General features: G+C 46.9%; 1 non-coding gene across 1 annotated transcript; it reads right to left on the reverse strand.

Annotated features, from left to right (window-relative positions):
• Positions 1-295: 295 nt before the first annotated feature.
• On the reverse strand, positions 296-487 carry LOC116983868. The gene has a single exon (XR_004414832.1). It is a non-coding gene; the product is annotated as a U2 spliceosomal RNA (small nuclear RNA).
• Positions 488-7,934: the final 7,447 nt, after the last annotated feature.

Consider the following 7,934-nt stretch of genomic DNA (forward strand, 5'->3'; position numbering starts at 1 on the left):
CATAAGATGTTACTCAAAACAGGTGGAAGTGTACAACCATAATCCTTCCTGCCGATAAATTCCATGATAACACTACAGATTAATCCATTTGCCCCCATATTACAGGTATGGAGATAGTTTTGAACACTAGTATCTCAGCTCATAGGAAAGGTACAAAGTTCAGTAGCTGGTAATGCTGCTATATCCCAATTACTTTGCCACGTAGTTGATTGGTGGTTAATGCACCATGACTGATAGTCTTAATGAATACCAGATAACAACGTTGTGGATGGTCAACGTAAATATCTGGATATATATTTTGTGCACCGTTCCCAGAGGCACTGCAATACTGGGTCGATGCGTGGAGTGGACGGAGCAAGCCCCTATTCCATCTCCCTGTTCCAAAATTCAATTTAATATATGGTCCCTAGATAAGGGACGTATCAGATTATTAAACTGATAAGAACAGATACTACACTTGATCTTAGCCAAAAGGCCGAGAAGCGATGCAGCTAAAGCTGTATCCAAGGATAGTTTGTCGTTAATATATAGACATGCCATGACGGAATGTTTCTAAGTGTCAGGGCTAGTTGATTCTGGATAACTTTGACTTAAATGCCGCAACGCTCATCATGGTTACTCCATCCAGGTAATTGCGGTATATCCGAAACTTATATGAGAAGGTACTGAATAGTGTGCATCTTCAAGGTCGATGTCTACCATAAAGTATCCTTGGATCCATGGTAGTAGTTACAAATCCCATGAATGGGTATACCTGGTGAAATACTCAAGTGGTTTATCAACGATGGTGCGACATTCACCATCGTGGGAGGGTAGACCACTTGGGGTGCTTGCTGAATTGGTGGCAAGATATTAATTCTATTCCCCTTGTATTTATTTTTTGGTATATAACTACCAAGAGTGATAGCTTCCTAACCAGGCGTGATTCATCCACCCCTTGTTAGTACAACCCTTAACCTTTATGTGATGGTAGGAACCATACTTATCTGTCTTCATTGTTGTTTTCTTCGGTTTCTGGTTCCTTGTTCTTGTAGGGACGATGTTTGTTGGGGGGTGGCACATTTTCCCCTGGGGCCTGCTCTGGGCCGTGGCCTAAAATGCTACAGGTTTGGCATGCAGGCCCCGAGCTTTCACCAGTACCATGAGGAAGACGCCCCTGGTGGACACGTAGAGGTACTGCTGTCTGGTTTAGTGTGGTGCTCATTCCAGACTCTGCCCTCTTGTGCCGAATAGTTTGAACCCCAAAGCTAACCACACTAAGGAGGAAGCGATGGGCAGTGCCTAGGCACTGTGGAGGGTACGCCTGAACCCTCCAGCGAGACTGCCCCTCACGTAGCGTGTCTCGCAGGAGCTCCTGCTCCAGGAGCCGCTCCAGCGGCTCAGGCGGCTGTCTCTCTCCCTGCGGGTGGAGAGACGTCCCCTCCGACAAGTCGGAAGCCACCGGCCGGATGCCTCTTCGGATGGCTAGACATCCAGCCCGCAGCTCAGGCACTAGCGGGACTGGCTTCGGCGCAGTGTGGGGATAGCGGAACGCCCGGTTAAATGTTCCTACCGCCTTCTTCTGGAGCTTTTGTGCCTTGTAGTAGCGAGAGCGCCCCTCTAGCAGCGCGTCTCGCAGGCACCTGCACCGAGAGCCGCTCCAGCGGCTCAGGCGGCTCTCTCTCCCCCCGTGCGGGTGGAGAGACGTCCCGTCCCAAATTGGGAACACCTGCCGGATGCCTCTTCGGGTGGCTATACATCCAGCCCGCTATCGGGCTGGGCTCGGCACGGTGTCGGGGAATAGAGGAACACCGGGTCGCTCCTACCGCCTGTTGCTGCCCCCTTCCCCCCTGACGGGAAACGTTCCTCCTCGAACGGGGGACAGTTTTGTTCCAGAGCCTTTTTCTCTGCCTGTAAAAACACAAGCAGAAAAAGGGGCTCCCCTGTAAAAGAAACCCGACCTCAGGATACTTACCTGACGGTCCGTTTCTCTGTTGCGGGAGTGCCTAGCTCCCGCTGCCGCTGTTGCACTGCTGGCGTAATGCCGCGCCTGCGCACTGAGCGGGTTCTTCACGTAGTCACTCACGTGACTCCGAAGTAAAATCAGAAGATGTAGAGTCATTGTGGATAGAACTGAGAAATTGTAAGGGTAAAAAGACCCTAATGAGAGTTACCTACAGGCCCCCAAACAGTCGCCTGGAGATAGGGTGCAAGTTGCATCTGGAGTTAAAATTAGCATGTAAAAAAAGGTAATGCTATGGTGGTTATGGGAGATTTCAACATGCAGGTAGACTGGGAAAATCAGGTTGGTACTGAACCCCAAGAAAGGGTGTTTGTAGAATGCCTCAGAGATGGATTCTTAGATCAGTTTATACTGGAGCCTACCAGGAATAAGGCAATTCTGAATTTAGTGTTGTGTAATGAACCGGATTTGATAAGGGAACTCAAAGTAAAGGAATCATTAGGAGGTAGTGACCATAATATGATAAATTTTAATCTGCAATTTGAGAGGGAGAAGGTAAAATCGGAAGTGTCAGTATTGCAGTTGAACAAAGGGGACTATGGAGGCATGAGGGAGGAGCTGGGCAAATTTGACTGGAAAGGGACCCCAGCAGGGATGACGGTGGAAGAGGAATGCCAGGTGTTTCTGGGAATAATCCTGAAGATGCAGGATCATTTCATTCCAAAGAGGAAGAAAGATTATAAGGGGAGTAAGCGGTGACCGTGGCTGACAAGGGAAGTCAGGGACAGTATAAAAATAAAAGAGAAGGCATATAACATAGCAAAGATGAGCGGGAAGCAGAGGATTGGGCAAATTTTATAGGATCACTGATGGTAACTAAAAAGGCAATACGGGGAGAAAAGATGAAGTATGAAGGTAAGTTAACCAAGAATATAAAGGAGGAGAGTAAAAGCTTCTTTCGGTATGTGAAGTGGAAAAAAATAGTTAAGAAAAAAGTGGGTCCCTTGAAGACAGAAACAGGTGAATTTATGGAACTAAGAAAAGGCAGACGAGTTGAACAGGTACTTTGGTTCTGTCTTCCCTAAGGAAAACACAAACAATCTTCCAGATATACTAGGGGACAGAGGACCTAGGGTGACGGAGGAACTGAATGAAATTCACATTAGGTAGGAAATGGTGTTGGGTAGACTGATGGGACTGAAGGCTGATAAATCCCCAGCGCCTGATGGTCTGCATCGCAGGGTACTTAAGGAGGTGGTTCTGGAAATCGTGGATGCATTGGTGATCATTTTCCAATGTTCTAAGATTCTGGATCAATTACTGCGGATTGGAAGGTAACTCATGTTATCCCACTTTTCAAGAAAGGTAGGAGAGAGAAAGCAGGGAATTATGGACCAGGGAGCCTGACATCGGTGGTGGGGAGAATGCAGGAGTCGATTCTCAAAGATGTAATAGCAGTGCATTTGGGTAGCAGTAACAGGATCAGTCCAAGTCAGCGTGGATTTACAAAGAGGAAATCATGCTTGACAAATCTGCTTGAATTTTTAGAGGATGTAACAAGTAAAATGGAAAAGGTAGAGCAAGTGGATGTAGTGTACCTGGACTTTAAGAAAGCCTTTGATAAGGTCCCACACAGGAGATTAGTGGACAGAATAGGAGCACACTAGGCCAAGTGGGACCCGTTGGGTCCAGTCCCCTCAACGCGTGGTTGCGATGGGAGGGGGAGGCCTGCAGCGTCACACACACACTGTCCAACCTCTCTCACACACACACACTAACCACCCCCCCCACACACACACTAACCACCCCCCCCACACACACACTAACCACCCCCCACACACACACACTAACCACCCCCCACACACACACACACACTACCACCCCCCACACACACACACTAACCACCCCCACCCCCCACACACACACACTAACCACCCCCCACACACACACACTAACCACCCCCCACACACACACACTAACCACCCACACCACCCACCCACACACACGAACCACTCCCCCAGCACACACACACGAACCACCCCCAACACACCCAACACGAACCACCTCCCCCCACCCCCTGCACACACAACACGAAACCACCCCCACACACACACACGACCACCCCCCCACACACACATCACGAACCCCCCCACCCCCCACAGACTACACACAGAACCAACCCCCACACACACACACGAAACCACCCACACACACACACACGAACCAGTCCCCCCACTATCACACACACGAACACCCCAACCCCCTACACAACACACACTAACCACCCACCCACACACACACCCCACCCCCCACACCCACACACCCCACCCCCCCCACACCACCCCACCACACACCACCCCCCCCCCCCCCCACCCCACACACCCACAAACCACCCCCCACACCCACCCACAAACCACCCCCACACACACAACCCACCCCCCCCACACACACACACTACCACCACACCCACAGAACCACCCCCACCCCCCACACACACACACTAACCACCCCCCACACACACACACTAACCACCCCCACACACACACACTAACCACCCCCCACACACACACACTAACCACCCCCCACACACACACACACTAACCACCCCCACACACACACACACTAACCACCCCCCACACACACACACACTATCCACCCCCCCCCCCCACACACACACACTAACCATCCCCCCCACACACACACTAACCACCCCCATTGATATTATATTAATATTATTCATTCACTCCTTTTACCCCATGCCTCGCCCTATCCACACGCATAGCCCCCAACTCACAGGTGCTGCTAAAGAGGGAGGGGGATAGAGAGAGAGGGACACAAAGGCACAGAGAAGGACACAGAGGCACAGAGAGGGATGCAGCAGCACAGAGAGACACAGAGGGACACAGAGGGACACAGAGGGACACAGAGGCGCACAGAGGGACACAGAGGGACACAGAATAGAGATGGTATTGGGGGTAAGGTATTGACATGGATAGAAAATTATTTGGCAGACTGGAAACAAAGAGTAGTGATTAACGGGTCCCTTTCAGAATGCCAGGCAGTGACTAGTGGGGTGCCGCAAGGCTCGGTGCTGGGACCGCAACTATTTACAATATACATTAATGATTTAGGTTAAGGAATTAAAAGTAATATTAGCCAATTTGCAGATGACACAAAGCTGGGTGGCAGTGTGAACTGTGAAGAGGATGCTATGAGGCCTTGGACAGATTGGGTGAGTGGGCAGATGCATGGCAGATGCAGTATAAAGTGGATAAATGTGAGGTTATCCAATTTGGAGGTAAGAACGGGAAGGCAGATTATTAGCTGAATGGTGTCAGGTTAGGAAAAGGGGAAATACAATGAGATCTGGATGTCCTAGTACATCAGTCACTGAAAGTAAGCATACAGGTACAACAGGCAGTGAAGAAAGCTAATGACTTGTTGGCCTTCATAACGAGAGGAGTTGAGTATAGGAGCAACGAGGTCCTTCTGCAGTTGTAAAGGACCCTGGTGAGACCACACCTGGTGTATTGGGGGCAGTTTTAGTCTCCTCGTTTGAGGAAAGACATTCTTGCTATTGAGGGAGTGCAGCGTAGGTTCACCAGGTTAATTCCCAGGATGGCGGGATTATTATATGATGAAAGAATGGTGTGGCTGGGCTTGTATACTCTGGAATTTAGAAGGGGAGTGGGGATCTTATAGAAACACATACATTTATTAAGGGATTGAACATGCTAGATGCAGGAAACATGTTCCTGATGTTGGGGAAGTCCAGAACCAGGAGCCACAGTTTAAGAATAAGGGGTAGGCCATTTAGAACTGATATGAGGAAACACTTTTTCACACAGGAAGTTGTGAATGTGTGGAATTGTCTGCCTTAGAGGGCAGTGGAGGCCGATTCATTGGATGCATTCAAAAGAGAGTCTGATAGAGCTCTTAGGGCTAGCGAAATCAAGGGATATGGGGAGAAGGTAGGAACGGGGTACTGATAGTAGATAATCAGCCATGATCACATTGCATGGCAGTACTGGCTCAAAGGGTCGAAAGGCCTATTCCTGCACCTATCGTCTGTGTATCTATGTATCTATGAACTCAGTCCACCTTGGCCCACACTAAAAAACGGCCCTTTGTGTGAAAACATTACCCGTCTGATTTCTATTAAACCTTCCTATAGACCTCCTGGGACTCCTGGTTCTCCTGTGGAGGTTTTCCAGAGATAATTCTAAAAGGAAATGAGTGCAGTCTATGAAGGACTACATTTTGGGGAAGCTTGCAATGTTATCCCTGTTTTGCCCATCATGGTGGACTAAAAGAAAAGTAAATAACCATCTCTGCAGACTGTCCAAAAAGGGTCTCAACCTGAAAAGTCACCCGTTCCTTCTATCCAGAGATGCTGCCTGTCCCGCTGAGTTACTCCAGCATTTTGTGTCCATCATAGTGACAGATATGCACTGGGTGTCTGTAATTCCATTGTTCATAGGAAAAGACAATAACACACAGTTTCAGAGAAAATTACTGACAATTTCTCTAGTTATGCATGATTACAAAAATAATGGCCTTTTAAGATTGCGTATTAAGATACGGGGGGGGGGGGGGGGGAAGCAGGAATGGGGTACTGATTTTGGATGATCAGCCATGATCATATTGAATGGTGGTGCTGGCTCGGAGGGTCGAATTGCCTACTCCTGCACCTATTCTCTATGTTTCAATGTTTGTCCATGGAGAGGGAAAGGCAGGGAGAATATACCATTGACGAAGAGTGGCTGATAAATATAGCCCTGAGCCATAATATAACATTTCAGTGCTCAATCACGAGCAGAAGGTATTGAATACATCATTCAGAACACAGCAAAACAGATGTATCTTATTTTGCTGTAAACACTTACTGTCAATGAAAGAGCCACGCAGAACAGAAATGTTTACCCAAAATAATTGTCGAGCTACCATGTTTTGAGCACAGTGCTAATGGTTACAATGAAGCAGCAGATCTGACTCTCCAATTTGGAAAATCATTTTTCAGAAAATACTTTAATTAGCTTCACATCTGTTATTCCACTATAAAATACTGTCAAATAACCACAAAAGAATAGTTCCCTATTCTCGGGTGAGAATAATATAATATTGCTCTGTTATGAAAAAGCTGTTATCAAATTTTCCCATTTTTGTCCACTCATCCATTTATATCAAGCTGTAAGCTGTTTACATTAGTTAGAAGTTAAACAAAATAATGCTTTTTGGAGTTTAGGAGATGGTCTGTTAATAGTCTGAGCATAAACACCAGTCAGTTAGACATTGAAAGGTAAATCTCCAAGCTGTTTGTTTAAGAAAGAACTGCAGATGCTGGAAAAATCAAAGCTAGACAAATATGCTGGTGAGGCAGCATCTATGGAGAGAAGGATTAAGCGACATTTCGGGTCGAAACCCTTCTTCAGACTTCAGACTTGTCTACCTTGTCTACTCCAAGGCGTACAGTCACTGCAGATCTAGCAATTATTGAGTCTTAAATATTTTGAATATATTAAATTATTTGAAAATCTACCATTACACTTGATTTTCATGCAATACAGAAGCAATCTCAGGGGGATACGGTTAAAATTGCAGCCAATTGTCTCAGAAACCTTTCAGGAAAATACAATGGCCGTAAGGGCAATTTACCATAACATCACCAAGGTAGGGGTGGGTGGGTGGTTTGTGTGCTTGTGGAAAGATTTGTTCCTAATGGTTCTTTTACTAGGGAAAATACAAATCATACTTACACTGATATTGTCAAAAATGATGACCCAATTATCTATTTTGTGCCTATATAGAATTGGTTTCATCGAGTTACATTCCTGTAATCGCTAAAAGTATTTCAGTATTCTTTATTAGTTTCAGTTTATTGTAGCTGTAGGGGTATACGGTAGAAATACTAACATGTGCTGCAATGTTTATCGGAAACCATGCAATGGGTACTGATAGAATGCTGCTATATAATGTAATGCCATCCTCCACT

Source organism: Amblyraja radiata, chromosome 1 (genome assembly GCF_010909765.2).
Source record: "Amblyraja radiata isolate CabotCenter1 chromosome 1, sAmbRad1.1.pri, whole genome shotgun sequence".
NCBI lineage: Eukaryota > Metazoa > Chordata > Chondrichthyes > Rajiformes > Rajidae > Amblyraja > Amblyraja radiata.